This window comes from Oxyura jamaicensis, chromosome 3, assembly GCF_011077185.1.
Source record: "Oxyura jamaicensis isolate SHBP4307 breed ruddy duck chromosome 3, BPBGC_Ojam_1.0, whole genome shotgun sequence".
NCBI lineage: Eukaryota > Metazoa > Chordata > Aves > Anseriformes > Anatidae > Oxyura > Oxyura jamaicensis.
The window spans coordinates 6,676,976-6,700,326 of NC_048895.1; the positions used below are offsets into that span (position 1 = coordinate 6,676,976).

At 38.2% G+C, this 23,351-nt stretch overlaps 1 protein-coding gene across 1 annotated transcript in view; it reads left to right on the plus strand.

Moving 5' to 3' along the window:
* LOC118164830 overlaps window positions 1-23,351 on the plus strand; it is a 241,947-nt gene that overhangs the window by 116,599 nt on the left and 101,997 nt on the right. The window contains exon 4 of the mRNA XM_035322590.1: window positions 5,023-5,141. The gene's annotated coding sequence lies outside the window, so the exon portion shown is untranslated. The remainder of the gene's footprint in view (window positions 1-5,022; window positions 5,142-23,351) is intronic.

Below are 23,351 nucleotides of genomic sequence, written 5' to 3' on the forward strand. Positions count from 1 at the left end.
CTGAAGACCACCAATCCTTCAGTTGTCATGACTTCTCTAAGCCCATTGTTCCTCACTTCCTTTCTCATATAATAATTCTGACTTCCATGACCTTTCTGTCTGCTCCTCCAACATGGGTTTTAGAGCACCTACCACAGAAACAAAGCTGAATCCCAATGATTATTGGCCCTCATTCCTTTCACCCTAGATGGAGCTGTATTTTCCTTTCACTCCATTTCCGTTTAGACTTTCTTTTCCAATTCCTTTAAACTGTCTGTCTCAGCTGCCTGGTTTGCAAAGGCTTCTTGTGCTATGTTGCTGTGTTTTTCTCACACCCCTCTGAAAGCCACAGGGTCAAAACAATGCTTCTAATCTCATTTGAAATCCCCTGTGTACTTTGTTTAGTTATGGTTTTGTGCCAGTTTTCTTGACAGATTTTTCTTTTAAATTGGGGTTGCAGTTTCTTCTCAGGGGTTGAAGTTCTGACTTCATAGAAATCAATAAAAAGCTTCCATTACCTTCAGTTGGGCCAGGATTTTGTTCAGAGTCCTGAAAGAAAGATTGTTACTTCTTGTGTTCCCACATCTCCATAATATTTTTGTAGTCCATGTAGATGCTTAAAAATCAGAACAGGTAAAATTTCTTTTATCCTGTTTTAGAATGATGTGTTTGATTTTTATTTATTATTATTTTTATTTGATGGAATGAATCACAATGATTTTTTCCTTAGGTTTGAATAGTACTTTTGCATGTTTTGTGCCATTCTGCCATCCCTGAGGATGCTGAATGTGTTCTGACCCCCTTTGAAGCTAGTGGAAGCACTTCCACTGGACTTAGTGAACTTGTATCAAAAACATGAGTGTTTCCATACTCTGAAGTCAGAGGGAAGTTAGAAAGGTTACCTGTGGATTAAAATACTTCTCACTGCAAGAGACAGGGAATCCTCCCTTTGTTCTGTGCTTCTTATTGTCCTGGTTGTGGGAATGCCTGCTTTATGAGGATTTAACAGTGCACTGCCTGCTTGTGCTTTAGGAAATGCTTGTGCCCTCAGAATCTAAATGTTTGCACTAATGTCACACAAATACATATTTTTCAGCAGAAATTAGCAGAAATTGTTAAAAGCCCAAATACATTCAAGGATTTTTTTAACATTTTGTGCTTTAGTCTTTATTTACTGCACTGTGGGGATTTTAGATCATTAATTCCATATGGACTATGTAGATCATAGTCAAGCTTAGATCTATGTCTGAGCTGTGCAGAGAGGTGATGTTCAAAGTGCAGGCAGGGCAGGGAAACAGAGGTGGGATCCAGCTCTGTATTTTTTCCATATATTGTAGAATTTTAATTTTGGACACTTGTGTAGAAATTGTACTGTGGAAAATCTGTATCACCATTGTGAGCTTTCCCTGCAAAAACAGGCAAGAACAGGTAAGAAATTAAAAAGTAATAATAATGAAAACAAATATACAGCTATTCAGTGGGACTGTTCTTTTGTAACAGGAAACTTTTTCCTAACCAGAGCTGTGTATGAGACACCAGGCACTCAAACTTGAATTTGTTAAACTAACTGTGCCCTGGGGGTTTGCTGACCAGTTAGGAGGATCAACAGAAGAAACAATAAAGCATTTTTATTAGCCTTGAAGTCAGACCAGTGGGATTTTTTTCAGAGAAGGGCCTACTCTAGATCTTTTTCATAAGCTAGCTTCCTCCAAACTATCTGATAGCAAGAGAAATAAAAACACTCAGAATGAGAGAGGAAAAAAGACAAACCTACCATTTGTTAATTATGTAGTCTGATGTTTTGGAAATGTCAAAATCTGGCAGCTCCATGCCATTTTTGTCAACTATTTGAGTATAAATGTTTGCTGACACGTTGTCTCTGTCATGAAATTTTAAGAGCAGGATGAAGTTAGTAGGCAGTGAGAACTGTACTGCCACTTGGGCCTGAACTGTGTTTTGTCAAAGATTTGCAGCCTCGTCATCCACTGTCATGGCAATTGTGTTCTGAGGTCTTGGGTGAAACAGAGGCACCATGCAAATGTGTATCAAGACACAGGGATTTCAGATGGAGAAATCCATTCAGTTATTACTTCCATGTGATGTTCTCAGCAGTAGTGCTGTACCTGTCATGTCAAACAGCTTTTTCTGTTTCTCCTGCTGTCCAGGAATGCCTGAGCAATGGAGTTATGGGATGCCAGCCCTTAGCTTAGCTTACTGGGTCAAGCTATATATATTTTAATCAGACAAAAATAAAGATCAGTGATCTCAAGCAGTGGTGCAATTGGCTGCTAGGTAATAGTACTTCTAGAAATGAGGCCTTCTGAGCTAGGCCTTTTTCCCGCCCTTACATTTTTCTTTGACCTAGATCATAATTGCTGTAAAAGATAAAGGCCCAAGCATTTGATATCAATGGGAAATGGGAATAAATAAATAAATAAATAAAAAGTTAAAGATTTGATTTAATACTGCATCTAATGTGTACTTAATTTAATGTCTCTCTCTGAACTGCTGAGTGTAGGCTTGGATTTTTTTTTTATACAGATGTAGTAGCTGAAAGCAGAAATGGGTTTCTAAAATAGGCTTCCTAAGCAATGTCACCTGATTTCCAGTGTGTCTTAGTGCTCTTGAACTCAAGAGAATTGAAGGTGCTCACTTTTTACAACCAAACCAAAAAAATATGTAAGATTTTCTCTGATGCTTAAAAGTAGTATCAGTGGGTTCAATGACACTTCTTGCAGCTATTGACTTGCTTGAATTCTGAGTGATTTATTATTATTATTATTATTTTTTTCCTGTATCAGAGTCTTATAGGCATCTCTTCATAATTTTTTGACTTATTTTTGGAGATGACCATCAGGATCTCATAGCAATGAAGTCAATCTAACAGTATGCCACTACTCTCACCAATGTCTTTGCACAGTTAAAATAGACCAAATTATTTCTTGCTAAATATGCTAGTCAGAAACCTGAAATACCACAGCACTGATGAACTGGTGACAGGTAGGGCCAGCTTATGTTTTTGCTTGTGATTACTAATCGTTGGTTTCTTTATTGTCAAGGTCACCAGAAAGCCATGGAAAACTTTATCCCCAAATGCCGAGATTACTGGCATTTTGTTCTATTTCTTGAAGAAAAAATGTAAAAAACTTGAAGAACTTGGAGAGTCCCTGCCCTAAAACCTCTTTACAAGAAACTATTTTTTATTATTAGATACTGGACCAAGCTGCTCTGCAATTTTTCCACTGCTATTAACCAGTAAATAACTTCCAGCTTGTATTAACCCTTTTCACTCATGAGAAGCAAAACTGTTTTGTAGCTTCTGGACATAATGAGAGAAACAGATGAGCTGAAAATATGAGGCAGGGTCTGAAGCTGAGCTCTCTTGTGTTGGGACTGTTTATGAACTCCACTAAAATTCTCATTCCTGCCTCCCTTTGAGAGATGAAATATTTTTATCAAGTAAAACATGTTGAAAAATACATCTGCGGTGATGTTGGATTTGATCTTGTGCCCGCTGAAGTAAATGACAGCATTCTTGTTAGCCTTTGGGAAATGGCTATACTCTGCAAAGATTGTCCCCAAAATACATTAGTATCTATCTGATAGGTCCAAGCTGGATATCTATAGCACATTATCCAGTTCCTAAATCTCCCTGTCCAAAGACAGCAAGACCTCAGAGATGACTGCGGCCTGTAGGATGATATCTAACCAAAATTGTAATATGATTAAAAATATGAATACATGTTAAGGAGGAAAGCAGCTCTTTTTAAGCAGTTCTTGAGAGGGAAGTTCTCTAGTCCTGCATGCTGCTTCTGGGGTGTCCATGTAATGCTAAGATCATGTCCCAGTCCTGACTCTGAAATCCTCTGCCATGGCTTTATTACAGAGTAGGGCTCTTTAGGTGAGAATTTCCTGGAGCTTTTATGGATACTAAAGATGTGGAAAAAATGCGTGATAATTTAGAATATAAAGAATATAATAGCTGATCTTTATTTTCAGTGCTCCATCATATGCATATGAATCTGAGGAGTGGTCCTATTATAGAGATAGATGGGGACTTCCCTTTAAAGGGTGTGTTTTTAACTGTTTTTCTTCATACACAACATAAAACATCTGTGCTATGAAACTCTGAGATATTTTGTTTCACGCTGATTTTCAGTGAATCCTCTCCAAATGTTGTGCTGCTCTGATAAGAGTTCTTACTCTTCTCTACATTGATGCCATATGCTATGGATGAGGAAAGTTTCATACCTACCCTCACTTTGTTGCAAGAGAGGAAAAGTAGTTACTATGACCATTTAAAAATTCTTCTGCTGAAAAGATTCCCAGGTACTATTGCATTTTATTTATGGGAATTAAGGCTCAGAGGCACTGGTCTATAAAGTTCATTAGGTGTTTAAAATATATTTGAGCTTCTTGGCCAGAGAAAATTAACAGTTGGCAGGAGGTCACACAGGAACCTTTTGGTAGAGCTGAAAATTGGTTCCAGGCTCCCTATGGTCCCTGGAGAAGGATTCTGGCTTTTCTTCCTTTGCTTTCTCTTGTGGGTGTTGTACAAAGTTCTCCAATTCAGCATCGACTGAAGCCTCCAGAGTCTAGCCATTGGCTTGGAAAAAAATAAAAATAAAATAAAATAAAAAATGTCTTGTGTATGAGCAGCTGTATTATCACAAAAGCTATCTGAACTGTAGCTACTTATCCTGGCCGTAAAGGTGGCCCTTTAGAGCTAGTTTTAGTTAGTAAGTTTTTATCCCTCAGGTTGTAAGTGTTCTTGGTGGAATTTCTTTTGCTTTCTGTTGCAACCAAACTAACTGTCCGAGGTGCACTTTTTTTTTCCCAACTAGATGTGTCAGCTTTTTATCTCCACCACAAGAAAAGAATCAAGGCCCCTTTAGGCTGTCTTCAGTGGCTCTGAAAGTCATTCTCCTCCTATGCTGTCCCAGCCCTCAAAAATAATAAAGATATCCAAAATAGCTAATCTGTGCTGGAAATTGTTAGTAAAAATTAATATTAAATTGGTATTTTTATTGTTTTATATTTCAGGTCTCTACAGCTAGTAGGCAGACTACTACAATTTCAGCTGCAATATTTGATGGATAAATCCCTTATCCCATCTGCTTGCTTAATCCAGGATTCTGAAATGCATTTGCAGATCAGAAAAGGTAAGCGTAAGGTTCTTTGTATTTTCATCTGGCTTTTAACTTGGTTGTGCTGCTAATAAGAATGAGTCTGCAAGGTTCGGGGGCCCAGTTAGACTCGTGGGTATCTGAAATGGATGTTGTTGTTTGATGCTGCTGAGCCTGGTGCACCAGAACAGATCTCATTACAGGTTTGGGGCCCAGGTCACAAGAGAAAACAACAGATGGATGAAACACACATAAAGAGAAAGGAAGATAAAAGGAGTAGAACTGGGAAAAGTTTAGGCTAGTCAAAGGAGTGAGGGCTTAGTGGCTATCTAGTCCGGTTCCAATGGGATGTTTTGTATTTCTGTCCTCCGTGGAGGCAGACAAAAGAATAAAGAGCGAGGGGGGCAGAAACTATCCTAGACAGAAAACTCTGCTAAGTTGGTCCTAACTCTGAATGTGTGCATAGCCTAGAACTGTGCATAAGATGTGATAATTTTGTCTCTGATAAGCTGGGTAATTCTGCATCCAAATCATAAAAGTAAGAGTATTTTGTGTTTTAAATCTAAGCTAGAAGACATATAATGCTGGAAAGCTACTCTGTATGTTACAGTCTTTTCTTGACCACTTTGAAAATCTTCTTCAAATTAATGATTCATCTTATTCATTAAAAAAAAAAAAAAAAAAAAAAAAAAAAAAAGAAAAAAAAAAAAGAAGAAGGTTTTAGGTTGTCATAGTACTTTGCTATATATATAGATCTATTCAAAATGGGGAGAAGAAGAGAAGGAAGAGAGGGATGGGGATGGGCTCTTAAGGGTTGTATTTAGCTTTAAAGTCTCACGTTTAAAATAATCTTTTTGCATTCAGCTGTGGAAACTGTGTCAGAATCCACGGGGGGCTGTTGTGTTTGAACAAGGCCGCTCAATTTGTTTTTGGTTAAGCATAATTAATTTATTGCAAGACATGAAAGTATGGGGATTATCATCTGATTCCTGGGAGGGTGTGTGTTTTGTTTTGTGTTGTCGTTTCTCTCTGTCTCAGTTTAAATTTATCTCAATCACCCAATTTTTGACAAGCAAAAAGGATTGCATTTGGGGCACATCTTAGAATGTGTTGTTTATCTTGACCAAAAGCACAGCAAAAGAAGCAATCCTGATAGATTTCTATCATGAAAATGAAACAACATGCAGAAATATGAGGAAGAAATTACACCCATTAAATACATCTAGACTGATGAATGATATGATGGTTGCCTATTCAAGTTGGAAATTTTACACATGATTGAAGCTTTATTTAGTCTAATGAAATGTGCTTCCTGAATGCTGCATCTGAGTGACGGCGTGACCTAGAGCACAAAAGAAAGTATTATGTGATTAGACTGAGATCATTCTCATTTAAAGTCATTGTGATATAATTTTAAGTTTTTAATTAGCAGCATATACTTTTGTGTCCATTGCCTCTTTTATTGTGAATACCTTTTCAGGTCTTGTCCTTCCACAGGCTTTTTGAAACTCAGCACGGATTAACAGCAAAGGGGTTTGGAGTTCACTGATCCTTTTTTTTTTTTTTTCCGGTTGTGAATAGTAAGGGGGGGGCAGGAGCTGATCTTTCAGAATGGGCTCATCTTGTGCTGAACTCTTCATTTGGTCCATAGTACATTCTCTACATTTTCTTTATTCTGGAATCCAACTTTAATCACTTTTTTGACTTACGAAAATATTAATAGTCACATCCTTTAAATTAGTGAAATTGCATCAGTGTTATTAGTGGTGAAGCCACTGATTCTACTCCCTTCCTTCTTAGTTATGGTAGCTGGGATTTCAGGTGAGAGCTGTAGCATTGCACTGCTTTACACCTAGCTAGGATTGGTGCCTAGATCTCCTACACCCCTGTTTTACCTCACTTCACCTTTATGAGCTGGGTCTTTACTTTGAAGCTGTTTTTGTATACCAAGCTGGAAGGCAACAAGCCACACAGAAAACACCAGTCTTTTGATTAAAAACCATTAAATCACTTTTGATTTATGCAAAATTTACTGTGGTTCATAATACAACTTTATGAGCTATTGAGATTTCTGGCATCATAAAAGGGTTTTGATAATGGGCTTCAGCGGTTGTTACTTAAGGTGATGCTAAAAAGCAATGAAGGGGGAAGTAAATGCTTCTCAAGGCCACAGTTATTTTCTTTTCTAGATGGAGAGCATTACAAGGGGTAAGCAAGCATTAAACAGATTGGGTGTGCTCTCTGTGTGTGAAAGAGCTCACTGCAGACCCCATATTTTCAGATGAGCATGAACTTGCTGACCACGATCCTGAGTTTTAGCTTGTTAGCTAGGTTGACTGATGAACACTCAGGACCAGACAGATAAGCCAGACACTTAATCTATCTACTGTATGTGTTGAGCCAGACTAGAGCTTTATCAACCACGACAAACTGCACTTCAAGAGCATATTGTATAGTTTTCCATTACTATAAATTAGTAAATTTGGAGCCTGTGGCAATTTAACAACCTCCTTCATGAGACAACTGAAGGTATGCATATACTTTATTCTGTGCCCATGTGGAAGACTTGTATCTCATTATTCTTTAGCACAACTTTATTGCTGCCTTTAGTTAAAATTTGGGAAGGCAAAAGAGGAAAATCAGAACAGCCTCTCAATGAAAGTTTTAAAAAATATCTAAATTTGAAATTTAAGGTAATAAATAACCTTCTCAGATCATTTATTTAACTGAGCATGTGGATATTTTCTTGCTTAGCTTTTTGCTTCCTGCTACTATGAAAAGTATGAAACTAAAAAGAGGACATTTAAAGTGCATGTGTGAATCGGAATAAAATCAAGTGTTGAAATATACAAAATAAATGATCTTTCCTTAAAGGAAACTCCCTTCCCTCTTTATTTATTTATTTATTTTAATATATTTTAGTAAGTCTTTCATACTTATGTTTCACAGAGGTCAAGCAGTGCACTTATAGATAAGGAGATCCAATTCACCTGGTCACTGATACCACATACATAAGGCAGGCTTCGGATATGCTCAGGAGCCCTCTCCTCCATTTTTTTTAAGCTATTGTTTTATAATTTTTTTTCCTTTAATAAGTGTGTGTGTTGGTGTGCAGGGACAGCATTTGGTCTCAAATATGACTACTAAATGGCTGCACAGGGTAGGTTGCTGATAAAATACAAGGAAAAGGTTGTATGTGAAAAACTGGTGGATCTCAGTAAAGGTATGCAGCAATTGCTTAAGTTACAGTTTATCAATAGCAAGTTCTTTCATTAGTTTCCCTTCAAATGATATTTTGTAGTTCGTTAATCATTTTCTAGTAATTGGAGAAGTCTGGGTACAGTCTGTAGAGTAAATGGCTGGTGTAGATTTGGACCAGCCTTTGTGCATTATAAACCTGTCAACAAATACTATTTTTAGCCATGGTGTAGTGGCTAGCATTGAAGAACAGTGGAGAAGGAGGAATGATAATGGATATGGGACAAATTACACATCACAAATTAATTATATATACCACTTGGCACAACAAACATGAATTAGGGGCATGACCATAATATATGTTTTTACTGCCAACAATTATTATCTGCTTAAGTCACGTCTTGGATGAAGAGTGGATCTTGTGATGTTACGGTAAATGCGTGGAATATGAATAAGTGGACACCTATGGTTTTAAGGTATAGAGATGGAGATTAACTACTTGACTGTGGATATACTTCAGGTGCATACGGAGGAAGATTTGGTTTCCAATGCTAACTGCAGTGACTGAGTGGGATTGTTTCCACAGGATTCAGTGGGTTTTTGGACTGAGTCCCGGTGCCTGACCTCATACTTTTCTTAGAGGTATCTGAGAACACGCAGGCCTGAACATCCAAGAGACTAGCGATCACTGGAGCGATTGTAAAGGGCCACTGCAAGACCCTTTATTTACAAGTTAAATAACTTCCCCAGTGTATTCTGGTGAACTTTGGGCAGTCAGTGGTTAGCTTCCCTTAAAATCAGACTGAGGAAGAGGTAGGGCCACCTCCTTCCATACGCAACAGTTTGGCTGATTACACATGTTGCTCAGCTGTAGAAACTCTGAAGCAACGACTGCAGCAAGTGTTGAGTTTTGGATTCATGGACTGTGGGAAAACTAATCAGCCTTGTAGGTTTCCTCTGCTGCAATGCAACTCTTGATCACTGTAATTTCAAATGATTTCTCGGACTATGTGAACCACAAACTGACCCAAGCATTGCTTAAAAACAAGGAAGAGGAGCTGCACTTCTTCTGTGTTTCTAAGATTTGTCAGTTCTGCTTGCACTCCTTGGGCCTGAGGAAATGAACTAAAAGTGGTTTCCAGGGATATTCCACTGATAATTATGAAGAAACTCACAGCCACACCACAAAAAAAAAAAAAAAGTATTTGTACTGACAAATACTGAGGGTAATGAGGATGTAGTTTAAAAATACAACACATTTTTTTTTTTTTGTTTTGTTTTCAAAGCTTGTTTCAGGAAATTCTGGATTTTAGTGGGAATTGGGAATCTTTCTTCTTTGAAAAATGATGCATTTTAAGAACTTATAGTGCTGTATTTTCACAAGGATAGAATTTTTGGGTCTAGCTTGTGATGTGCTTAAGTAAAGTAATGAAATTCAATCATTTTTTCTGCTGTAAAGATATTTCCCTGACCATTTTTATTACATAGCTGTGTAAACGTTGATAACAGAAGAATGTAGAAATATTTCTATACAAATAGATGCAATAATTAAGGCTATATACAGTACATGTAAGGAATTCATCATACTTTTAAATACATATAGAAGCAGCTCTGGAGCTGATTTAAAAATCTACGGCAGAATGACACCAGCATACATCATCAGTATCTGGCCTTCTGAAATTCAGAGAACTCATTAAAAAATACAGTTTGTGGTGGAGGGAAGCATAGAGTTATATAGCAAGTGAACACAGGAATGGCTGGCAAGAGAATGGTGTGCTACAGATGAACTGGACGGTGGACAGATTTGCATGTAAAACACATGGGAAAAGTCCCTTCTGTTTATTTTTTTTTCACCCCCTTATTAATTTACTGCAACCACAAGCCATGTGTTCCAGTTCCTGTCTGGGAAAAGATGTTGGCTAGGCCATGTTGTGACTTAGTTGAACTAGTGATCTAAAATCAGCTGGAAAACCCCAAGAAATTCTGAATTGCTTATAAAAGAGTAAAGGAGCGCTGTCTGTAAGCCACTCAGAATAGGGATAAGTCCATTCTGGTCATGTTATTGTGTTCCTTGTTGTGTGTTAACAGCTGTAATGAAGGACAATAGTAGTTGAAAATCAAGCAGACAAAATATTTTCAATGAAAGCTTATGCCTTATATTACTGGATTCATAGTCTGCCCAAAAGTCTGTGTTCAGTGTAAGCACAGCAGTGATTAGCCTATGCCCATGCTGCAAGCAGTATGTATAGTCATCCTGCCCCAGGGGAAATCCAGGAAACAGGCAAAGCCCTGCTTCATCTCCTCCTTTCTCTTCTTGCTCCCAAGAGGAGGAAGAAGAAGAATGTTCCTGTCCCTTATGTGACACAGATCTCTTCTGCATCAAGGATGTATGGCAGACTCGAGGTTCTCTCTAGTCCTCCCTCTCTTCCAGCCACTCGCAGAAGATCGAGCCTCTTGCCTGCCCTCAGCTATTGACTTTTGATTCCGTATCCTAAATAGAGATGTGGATATTTTTACTGTCCTTATCCACCGATTTGTCAGCAGATATGAGTCGTAATAATTTTCCACATAACAAGGAAGAGTGAGAAATGGAAATTTAGAAAAACAGGTGTTGATATTATTATTCAAAGGAAAGCTTCCTATTTCAGGTGGTTACTTAAGGGGAAAAAAAAGGAAAATACTAAATGTTAAAATGTATTTAAACTTTGGGATGCATATAGTGTATAATTATCCATGGTGACTATTATCACATACACACATACATATATTTAGCAGTGTTATTTTTGCTCATATTCTGGAGCTAAGACTAAAATACTTTCAAATTGATGTCTGTGATAATGCAGATGAGAGGGGTTTTATTTATTTTTTAACATGAAACGAACTTTTAAAAGTCTTTTCCTGGAGGTAAAAGTTTTGATTTTGATTTTGGAAGTGTCAAACAGCATAAATGCCAAAACAGAAGAGGGTCATTCTACTGTGAAAATACTCTTGGCTTAGGTGACTGCCTAAACTGGTATAAATATCTGGGATTAAACGTACTTTACTTTTTTTTTTTTTTTTTTTTTTTTTTTTTTGTGAACCTGAAGAATGAAATGTTCATGCACAAGAAAATTTAAATCTTGATTTGAAAAGTCAGTATGCAGAGAGGTAGCAGCTCAGAATTATCTAGATGTGCTGGTCTGTGTTTGATCCCACATATGTGATGTAGCTCATCACTGTGCCTGCCAGAACTGTGGACCATATACATCACATACAGTACAGCATACAGTTAGAAACTCAACCTACAGCTATTGGGGCTCATGGGAAAACCCTCGACTAGTGCTAAAATAGGGGGAACAGCCTTGTGACAAGAGCTGGCACCTTCATGACAGGCATATCCTTTCACACTGCGGTATAATGCAGTTCAGCATGCTTTGAAGGCCCAAATCGGTGGTGGTCCTGGCTTATCTTTCAGTAGATACTGATCTTTATCACAGTCATAACAAACTATTCAGCAGAGTTGGAGGGGGTGAGAGAAGCCTTTGGCTTCATTTAGAACAAGTCTGATGTGAATATTAAGATATTCTGTGCTTTGAGTGGCTGGCCTTTTTTGTGTCAAATTTTAAGATGTATATAAAACATGGTGTTATATTAGACCTACTCTGTTGCACTGGATGGAGCGAAGAGCAGATTTCAGTGAGATGCTCAAAATATCAGCATTCTAATTCTTGTAGGTTGGATTTTGAACAAAAGGGCATTCTGTTTAATTCTTTTATAGCTACAGCTGAGTGGCATGGATTTATGAAGTGAAAGGATGTCTGTTCTAGTATAATTTCCCAGGCATATGCAATTTTGCCTTGGTAACTTCAGATCCCCCTTGATTCAGAGTTTGAGTAGAGAAAATACAATTTTTTTCAATGGTTAGAGGAAAGTGGGGCAAAGTGTTATCTCAGAACTGTGATATTTGGCTTCCAGTGGACACAGAAACTTGACACAAATCAAATGTCAAACTAGCTGATAGTAGACAGGAAGGATTAGTGTTGACACAGCAGACCTGACCCCTGCCAGCAGCGTAGCTGTGTTTAAATACAGCCACGTCTATCTGAAATCACCCCAGGCATATGAGCAGTAGAAACTGGAGGTGAAGATACAGGAAATGTGGTGCGATAGGACGTTCTCATGCCTAATTGGGCTGACAGCTCAGTCTGGATGGAGGACACTGTTTATTTACTCTTTGTTGTGTGATGAACAACTAGAAAGATATGCTTGCTTTAGCTCACGCTGATATTGGTCCTAACACCGTCTGGCTCCAGCTGCAGTAAACCAGGACAATACAACACAAAAACTTCCTATTCACCATCACTTTTAAGTCTGTCCTGGCACAGATACGCAATGACCTCAGACCACAGTTGGGTCTAATAAGGAATTTATCTTCATGGAAATGTGACCTCTTGCTACCAAAAGGCTACAAAAATACAAGTAACAATGGGCAAATGAAGATAAAGGTTTATCCTGGCCATGTTGCATTTTCCAAACAGTTCAGCCCTGCGATGAAAAAACTACAGTTTGACATAGAGCGCAGTCTGAAGCTTTAAAAAAAAAAAGTTATCAAGGTCATGGTTGAAAGAACACATTATTGTTTTTGTTTTTATAAGTGAAAATTTCTGGATTGATTCTCTCTCCTTTTGAATGATGCTGACAAGCATTCAGCATCGGTTTTCAAATACCAGAACTCAATTTGGTCACAAGAACAGAGATTTCAGGAATTTCAGTTTTTCACCAAGGAATAATTTTTTCTCTCTTAACCATCCACACTAAGAGCTCATACTGTGTATGTGCTTTTAATCTTGACTTCAATATATTTTACTGTGGCTAGGTTTACTTACAGTTTAATACCTTCAGCCTTATTTTGCCTCAAGCCATATTATAATGAATAAAAAGCTTTTCCTGTGATTTAGCTGAATTTATACAGCTGCCCTTGAAACAGCTGCATAACTTTTCCTACTGACTAGGAAAGAAGGCAGCTTAATCTACATAGACTGATCAGCTGAATTCTACTTCCAAATTCAGCAGTGCCAAAAAAACATGTGGAAATGAATCCAGATTCATGAGCACGCTTTCAGATGTTTTACCTGATACTGATATCTCTTAGTTATGCTGGACACACAGAAGTAATTTAGACTGAATAGGGATCATATTTTTATATGATTCTATATGGCACCAAGTACAGTGTACATCTTCAGGCGGATGAGGGCCTCTGGCACAACAGTAATGGCTAATTCCTTGTTTCCAAACTTAAATGGAAAATGGTAAATAGATTTGGGAAGAAGTTTGCATCAACCTTTGAGTCTCTTGCAGTTGCATACTGCTAGGTTCTTCCCACAAAGCAGGTAGCATGATCACAAAGCAGGTAGCATGATCACTGCTGTAAGTCTTCCAGAGAGCTTGCACATTGCTGTGATCCAGCAACTGCTCAGTCACAATCTACTGAGAGATGTGTCAAAAGTAAATTTGCAGAGTCTGTGCAGGGGATCTGACCAGAAGGATGTGGCAAGCTCAGAACTGTATGGCTTCAAGCCTTTAACTTTGTTCATTTTATTTCTTAGATGTTGGCATCTAAAATTGAACTATAGCCAGGAGCCTACATGGATTCCAGCTGACCATGGGCCTAGGATAGTTAGTAATATGTGCTGTATGTGAATGTGCGTACAAAGTGCAGGATGGCAAATAGGAAGGAAGAGGCAAGAGGCCAGTAGGATGAAGCTTTGGGAGCACGTGGTTTGAATACAACTGTGAAACTCAAGACATACCATCAATTTGTGAAACTTATTAAAGAAGACCTCAGCTTCATCTTAAAGCATGAAATCCTCTCTAGAATTCAAGACACGAGAGGAATTCACTTGTAATTCCTAGTAGTCTCCTGAGTACCTGTTAATAATTATGGTTGGCCTTTCTGGCCTTAGAAGCTTTGAATTACCTAGCGTTAAACTTTTTAGAGTAAACTAGAACCCAGCACACAATGCTGAATGTGAGAAGTTATGTTTATTAATACTTCTGTGTCCTGATAAGTATGATGAAGTATATGGTTCTTACTTGTTCAGGATTAGCAAATGTCAAATTGAAGAATAATGATTTACATTTACTAAGAGAATTCTTGCAAAAAATAAAGGAAAAAGGCAGCAATAACTCTACTCTGAGATCATACTATTGAATAGAAACATTATTAAAAGAAAGTTGTTTGTGGTTGTTTTTGTTGTTGTTGTTGGTTTGTTTTTTTTTTTGAAAATGAGAATTGATGTTTTCCTTATTACTAGAACAGCTGGGCAAACTGATCAAACAAAGCCAAACCAACACAAGGACAGCAAAAGTGCATAACATTCATTTCAGTATTAAAAAGGAAAGCAAAGGAAGAGCAGCAAGTCAGATTTGATCCTGGTATGGAGTGTGCACTCTAAAAATATTATAATGTAATAAAGTTGAAGCTCCCAACCAAATGTAGAGACATGGTGCAATGAGTCCTGTAGTGAACTTTTTATTCATTATGGCTCTGATGAATTTCAGATCAGTTCTCTGTTCCAATATAAAGAAGGCTTAAATGTAGTGTTTTTGTAATATATGTTCAGTTAAAATCCCTCCTCCCAGCTTTCTGCTGCCAGAATGAGGTAAAGAACCTGGATATTTTAGAATTCATAAGCCAAGCAGTAAAATGGTGCACATTTGTATCTAGCTTGATTAAGTTTTGGGAATGCACCCAGAGAAGGCTTGGCTTTGTCTGCACAGATGCTGTTGGATAGACACACTAGGACTTTATTCAATGAATCGCTCTGTCTCAAACCTTGGCAAATGCCATCCATGAAAATTCATGGTGAATATAAGGCAAGAAAAACCTGACTCCAGTTGTTGTACAAAACCACTGTACAGAATGACAGCTGGGCAACCCATTCACCTGCAAACTGACAAGAGCTGAACATTAGGAAGTTGTAAATGAAGCACTGAAGAAATCTTTGTTCGAGTCCTGCATTGAAATACCTAAATGTCCTTGATCTCCACTTGTATGGCAGAAAATATTGAAAACCGAGCATCTCTGGGCAGAGAGGAATATATGCACTTACTGAATAATACTGTACTAAGAAATTCCAGGGAAAAATAATAAAAAAAAGAACCCCACGTTTTGTCAACTATGTATTTTTTTTTTTTTTAAAAAAAAAAAAAAAAGCCAATTTAAAGTTTGGCAAGAGACTTTACCATCAAAATACTCCTTCTCTAAGCTGTCTAGAAGCCTCTTGAGACAGACCCTTTCCATCCCTCTTCTCTCTCCTCCACCACAGCTCAGGCCTTTCTGAAGCCGTATTTTGGGATCAGAAAGTTTTTCAGATATGAAGTCTTGGGGCCTGTTCAGAACCCCTATCTGCTTCATTTCTGAGAAGTATAGTAAAGGCAGTAGTTATCATCCTTTAAATATTCTGAATGCTGTCTTGCTCTGTAGTGGGTTAGAAAATGTGATCATACTAAGGCAGGAAAAAAAAAAAAAAAAAAAAAAGAAATTCTTACATTATTAATGGGATAGAAAATATAGCCTTTCCCGTCAGTTTTAATTCTTACTATGAATGTCCACACTGTGTTTGTGACATTTTTAAAAGCCTGGATAGAATCACACTGAAGTGAGTGTTTGCAAAGTTAATAGAAAATTCTGGACCTTCAACTCTGATAAATGTAACTCTTGAGTGCTATGAAAAATTTCATTTTTAAGGAAGCCTTGACTTTTTATGGGAAATTTTTCCAGCTGAAAACTTTTACTGCTTCTACTATTCATTCCCCATTATGGACCAGACTTGGAAATACCTGTGAAAAACAATATATTTGATTTCAAGGAAACCACCAGGAATGCATGGATGAAAGCATTATAATTGAGGACATCCAGATCTGTTCTTACAAAAATGCTTGATATTTACATGGTCCATTACCTACATGTGCTGAAGACCGTTGCAGCCATTGAAACTAAAACTCCAAGAGAGTGAGAGTTAGCCAAGAAAGTCAGCTGCGTGTGACTTTGAGAGTCGTATCCCAAACACTTGGAATACATCTGCATTGCCTGTCAAGTTGTGCCATATTTGCAGTGTGATGGGTTTGGTCCTAGAACTACTGAGATATAATAGCAGAGGCATGCAAAACTATTGCAGTCACAGAAAAAGGTATGTTTCAGTATCTTTGTGCAGAGAATTGTTTATGTTCAGAAGCAGCAAGAGGAGTTACAGATGTCAATCAGAAAAAATGAGCAATTCACTTGCTCTTTTGCAGAGCATTCTCTTAAATTCTTTATGATGCTTTAAAAAGATGGGGTTGGATATGCGAAGAAAATATACATTATTCCTGAGAATATTCCCTAGCTTGTTCATTTGGAGTGACTTCTATTTAATCATTAAGGTAACTGGGCAAGAAAAAATACAGAGCAGGAAGCCAAAATGTTTGGGCTCAATTCCTGCTTTGGGACAGACTGTCCATGTGATTTTGAACCTCTGTTTAGACTCATGTTTACCTACAGAATGGAAATACAAATATGAAAACTCATGTCCTTGGCTGCATCTCAACCCCAAATGATCTCTTTGTGTCTTTTCATGCTTTTTAACTGGGAAAAAGAATACTTCATTTCATTGTGGTTACTTGAGTTTTATTCATTATTAAATTTTAAAAAGTTATTGAAATTCTCAATAGGAGATCTCTTGATGCTAAAAATACTTATTGATTACAGGAATCTTTGATTGGAATCCTGTGTTTCTGAAATGGATAACTGAAGAATGTTAATGGACCGTTCTGGAATGCAGGTTCTCCCTTGTCATTGGAAGAGCTGTAGCCACTTTTTCTTGTTCATTTCTACAAAATATATGAGATATATTTGTTCTAAAATGGAAATAATCCTTCCTCCATCTTTCTGCAGTTTTGCTAGGTGGATTGCAGGACTAACTTTTGAATCTGGCTTACTATATTAACTATTTTCTTCATACCACTCTCATTGTGAGCTACATTGAAATACGACTTGGTTGAGTAATGAAAGCTTTGGGATCCTTGCTAAGAGCATGGCTACATGCTCATGCCGTTAGAGACAAGTTCCAAGTGAGCTGGTGTTACCTTCACAGTTCAGTGCAAATACCCTGCATATGTATGTCTTTTAGAAGAATAAAATTCACATGAACATGATGCTTTGGATCTGTGTCTCATCAAGGCTATTTACTCGGTTAGAAATATCACCTGATATAAATATATACAACTTTTGGCTCCGTTGACATTTTTTCAAGCTAGCTTGAACACTTCCATGTGATGTTGTGTTGCACATTACAGGCTTAGTTATATGGTCCTTTGCATGGACCTGAAGTAAAATGGATTTTACTTCTACATAAAGTCCCTTTCAGCAGTGTGTAAAGAAGTTGGAGAACTGTAGTTGTACATTTATGACTCTAGGTGCACGTTCATCCCATCCAACTTCAGGCACTTAACTGTTGTGGTGAAGCTAGGAACATAATTACTTAGGTCAGGTGGTCTTATGTGAATAGATGTATGCTAAGGCAATCACTATTGTGTTCTCTTGACTGCATAGACAACAAACATTCTAAATTAATGCACTAGTCATCGATCCATATTTCCTATTCCTTTAATTTATGCAATTGGATTAATTTAAACTATATTGACAGTGGCAAAAAAAATAATCTGAAGAGGCTGGAATGAATGTTTACATGTTAGCATTTAAACCAGTGTAACCAGAGACTCACATCCTACCTTTATATTTGTGCAACTTTTTCACATGCACAAGTCCCTTTGTAATTGTTTCAGTCCTTAATAGTGTTTGTTTGATCAAATCTGGCACAAATTTGCTAATTCTGGGTTCACTAAGTATTGAAATATATATCTATTTGGGCCTCTTCTCTAAACATCAGTTCTTCAAGTTTAGGTGAGTTTCTAGTAGAAGTCACCATCAGATTTCAGCTCTGTGGAAAAAGTGCTTGTTATAAATCTCAAATAGTAATTGATTGCAGTCTGGAATTGTAAAACTCTATCTAAGTGCCTGAAATAGCATACGTTTGTGGTTTCAGTCCAGGTCAAGGAAAAGACAGGCCTTGGAGAACATGAAAGACTTACGCTTTCCACTAATAGAATGGGTCAAGGGACAGTGTAGTCAAAGCATCCCATCGTTAATGCTATGTGGTGAAATAAAATGCTTTTGACCCTCAGTACTATTAGTCACAGGGGACAGACAGTTCTTTGGTTCATATCTCTGAGCAAATTGTTTGCTTCTGTCACTTTATTTTTATTTTTTACTTTTTTTTTTTTTTTTCCCCATTGGGTGTGATGACAGTGCAGTTATTGAGGTCACATGGGATAGATGGAAATGATCATCTATGATCTAGCAACACCGATCTGATTGTAGTTTCCCCAAAGGATCATTCTGAACTAGCAAAAGATGAATTAACTTCCTTTTTCCCCTCTGCCCTCTCACCACAACCTCCATCCTGGTAAGAGAGTCAAGGAGTGGCAAACCTCTTGTTGATGCCAGTAGTAGCTGCTGCTGGATGAGCAATGTGCTTAAAAGTGAAATTGCCTGGGTATTTGAGAAGCTAAATGCTGACTGAGAAGCTTAAGTTTAGGTTTCTAACTTTAAAAGGAATAGTTCGGGGCCGGTTTTCTGGCTCTTTATACATGTTTTATTCACAGGCTGGTATTATTTTTGTTTGTTTGCTTTTTTCTCTTTCAGAGCATTTACTGCTATAGCAACAATTATTTTTTGGAAGAAAGACAAATTGAGTATGATCTGTCTCTGTCACAATGCAGAACTTGGGCACCCTAACTACCTTTCCTTCATGACTGAGACAATGTATTTTTGTAGCTTGTGTATGGTGTTAAAATAGGAAACTGAGTCTTAAATATCTAAAGTTTCTAATACCTTAGGGGATGAAAATTTAACAGTGTGGGGAAAAAATATATGCTAGCGTATGTATTAGCAATCAGCTAAACTCATCTAAGACCCTTCCTGTTAAACTATTCAATTCCCTTTTTTCTTGTTCTTTATTTTCAGTACTGTGGCCTGCTTTCAGGGAAAAATGTGTTTAGGCAGTGACTGGAGTGGCCAGCAGAGCATGCACACTCTTAGGCCCTGCAGAAAATAAGCTTGTGTATCTTTGCTGGCAGGGTACTAGGGCGGCTTAGCACAGCTCAGACAGGCTAAGTGTATGGCTAGATGAAGGAACTGGGCCTGCCTCCAAAGAGATGCATTCATTCAGTGGGGCTGTATTTAGAGTTATCCTGTGTGAAGACTCTTCTAAATCCCCTCCTCCATTGCAGAAACATGACCCTTCATTAGCATAAGGCAAGATGGTCAGTCCCTGGAAGCTGCAAGTAAAACTGAATAACCTGAAGGTTCGAAAAGTTGCTGCTGATCACCTCTTTTCTCCCCCAGCTGCTGAGGAATAATAATAATAATAATAAATGCTCAGCTGAAGAACTGTAAAGCAATAAAGGGCTTGCAGCTGGTGGTGGCCCTGACATCCACCTCAGTGTAGCAGTCTGCCAAGCAGATGAAGAAGAGGGTGGTCTAATCACAAGAAAATTAGAGTAAAGAGAAGCAGAGGGACGTGTATGACTGACTCCAGCCTTTGGCTTGTTAGGGAGGAGGAGATATTGTTGTTATTGTTAATGCCAATTAGGTACAAACCTCTTTCTACGCAATAAACAGAGGAGGATGCCTACAGAGCAATCTAGCTGCTGGAATGCCACCAAGTATCTGGTGGAGCACCTGCATTCCAGATGTGCATCTCTGCACCACTCCATCTGCCGAGCACGCCATCTGCTCCTAGCAGCTTAGGAAAGAGTGCAGAAAGTTATGATTTCCTTATTGATGATTATGGACTTGCACCTTTTAGACCATCTCCTTTGACCTACAGGCAAAGCCTAAAGCAGTGTTGAATTCCTCTGGGTTCAGTTCATTAACAATATTCCTCTAGCAAGGAAAAGAGGGTTCATTTTTTCTCTTAGGCCATGGTAAGTCAGGAGTAAGTAGTGGAGTTGTGCTGCCCAGGAAGCAGTGGGGTGAGATCAGTCATGCCATGAGGACCAGCATGGTTCTGCTGTAGCCATGTTCCGCCCTGCAGAGCTGACATCCTTTAAACTGAAAGTTGCCTGGCTTTCCTGTGAGCCTTTCTCGGGTCAGTTAAAGGGGGGAGAAAGGCAGAACAAGGGAAATCCCCAATGTGGCAGCCAAGGACAAACAGCAGCAAAATCAGCCCTCTCACTGTGCCCAAGGCCAAAAGGTTCACACTAGCTCTATGTCTGATCAGACTGGTTGTATTCGTACCTTACAGCATTTTGGACTGGAATTCATCTCTCAGCCCTGTGGAGTGCTCAGGGGTCTGGCAACAGAATTAATTGAGTGTTTTTTTCCAGGCCTGTTAGGATATTGTTGCAGAACTGTTGAGGTGACCAAACCAAGTCTGGTATCTGCTACTTTTGGGAGCAGTCCCTGAAGAGAATTTTTGCTAACACTTGCCTGGATGTGGTACTGGAGAAATCCAGAGATTATCAGGGACTGTACTGTCAGTTATGCATTATGTATTCCCAGGGTAGCTTTTTTTTTTTTTTTTTTTTTTTCCTTCCTAACTTCTAAGGCATCTTATTCATCTGAGGAAATGCATGCCTAAAGATGGTGTAGAAGGGAGTTTCCAGACCTGGAATCTGTGCTGAGCTTCAGCACACTCTCCTCCCCAGGGAGCCATTTCTGTCTGCACACAGACCCGGGTCCCCAGGCAGAAGCCATCTTCACGAGGAAGAAGGCTTCTTCATATACTAGCCTTATTCACGAGGAAGCTAGTTTTAGTCTCATCATTGTTCTCTCTTTCTCTTTTCTATTCCCATTTAGTTGTTCTGTCTTTTTTTTTTTTTTTTTTTTTTTTTTTTTTTTTTTTGAGACACTGGGTGATCTCATCAAAGGAAATCCCAAAATCCCATACTGGTTATTATTAATCTTGGATACCAAACATTCACATTGTGCTTTTACTTTTCCGTTGACATCCAGAGTCCTGTCAGTATTTGACTACTTAAGGATGGTGCTTTTGATGGAAAAGGGATTTATTTACTACAAACTGAGTAGGAAACTAAGGCTATCATAAGCTTTAGTGAAATCTGAAGGAAATTTGTCATGATTCATTCATGGTTTTCAATATGACAAGATCCAGATCTATACAAAAGAACACCTGGCCTGCTGTTGAGCATCTCTCTTGAGAACAGCGTTTGCCCACGTTTGTTGCTCTAGCAACAAGTCTGAACATGGATCACTATTTTTTAAAACAACACAAGAAATAACAGATACTGCTATGGGAACTTTTCTGTCATAAAGGAAATTATATTTGCTCTACAAACATTGAGTTCTCCCACTTTTTAAGGACTGGCTGCCACTCTCTGAATCATTAAAAAACAAAGAGGCCTGTTTCTTGACTCTTGAGAATCTCAAGATGTGCCAAAACATACACAGATTTCATATTTTCCAGTAGCTACAAATCAGACCCTTTCTCTCAAGAAGATCCCATTTTAGAACAGTCTCCTAGGTCACTTTATAAGCGCAAAGTGAACCAACTTTAGAAAGTAAAATAATTTGCCTTATAGGGTGAAATTCAACCTTCCACTTGAAGCCTTTGCATCATCTGTTCTTTAAGGACAGATTTGTGATGATGACTTGCGCTCTCACTGCTGCAAAGCAGCGCTCTTTCAAAATTATGCCCTTCCTGGTGTATGTGTGTGTATTTGAGCACCAGCACACACATACAAACGTGTGGCTGTACTTCACTGCCTTTGATTTTGGTCGCTCTGCCCCTCACTCTCCCAACCTTAAGAACCTATATATACATACATATAGATATAACCATACATATATATATATCAGATATAACCATATAGATATAACCATACATATATATATATCAGAAAAAGCTGAGAGAAACTTGGACACCATGAAACACCTGCGTTGCAGGATATTTCATATGTATCTTTTCTAATACTTCTGCTGCCTGGGTTCCTGCATTGTAGATAGGCCAGCTTTGTTAATTTTCTCTGTTCCTGTTCTGGTTCCTGGTTTTACATTTCTTCCCCTGGTAATTCTCAGTCAGAACAATGGGGATTTTTTAAGGCTGGACAACAAGGAGGATAAAAATGGAGAGGGAGATGCTTTCAATCCCGGAGGTTGCTCATTTCTGTCTGAACTGAATAAATGGCTGCATATAAATGTGCTTCTTCTTTCAAAAAATGGTTTGCTTTTTTCTACTGACCCTGGGTGAGTCTGGAGTTACCTGAAACTGTTTTGTACCCGTTCAGAAACTGCAAGCTTTCCCACCTGAATTCCTCCCCTGTCAGCTGGAGGGGGCTTTCAGGTGGGTGTTTGTTTCATTGCGTCTCAAAGAGATCAGTTCCTGTGCTGAAAGACAAGCCCAAGACAATGTTTTACAGAGCAGAAGATATTGTGAGGGACCAATTATCACGTAAGTGGTTCTCACGGCTTGGACTGGTACTGTGTGCCAGGTTGCACATTAACTTCTTTCACTGCTTTTTACCCAGTTTACTCAACATTCTCAAGTGGTGGCTTTGTCAATTGTTTCTCCTACTGATATTTTGACAGATGATAGCCCCTTGATGCCAGCTTACTCCAGCTAATAAGAAATAGGCCAGCGTGAAACTTTAGACCAAGTGACTGCTCTCATGGTATGGAGGAGCAAGTAGGGTTGGTCCTGCTTTAGGACAGTTATTAATTTTCATCTGGCAAATAGATCTTCCAACCCAGCTCTTGGAACATACTTTGTATGTACACCTTTAAAAACAAGAAAAATTCCCAACATTTTTAATACAGTGACTTTTTTTTTTTTTTTTTTTTTTTTTTTTTCTCTGCAATACCATCCTTAAATATCCTCTAATGAATGCTAGGATGCATTTAGGGAGTATGTTTGTCATATGAGCAAAAATGTATTTCAAGAAGATTTATAGTCTTTCATCGATTCCAAAGGAATGTATAATGACCAGACAATTTTCAGTGTAGTTTTC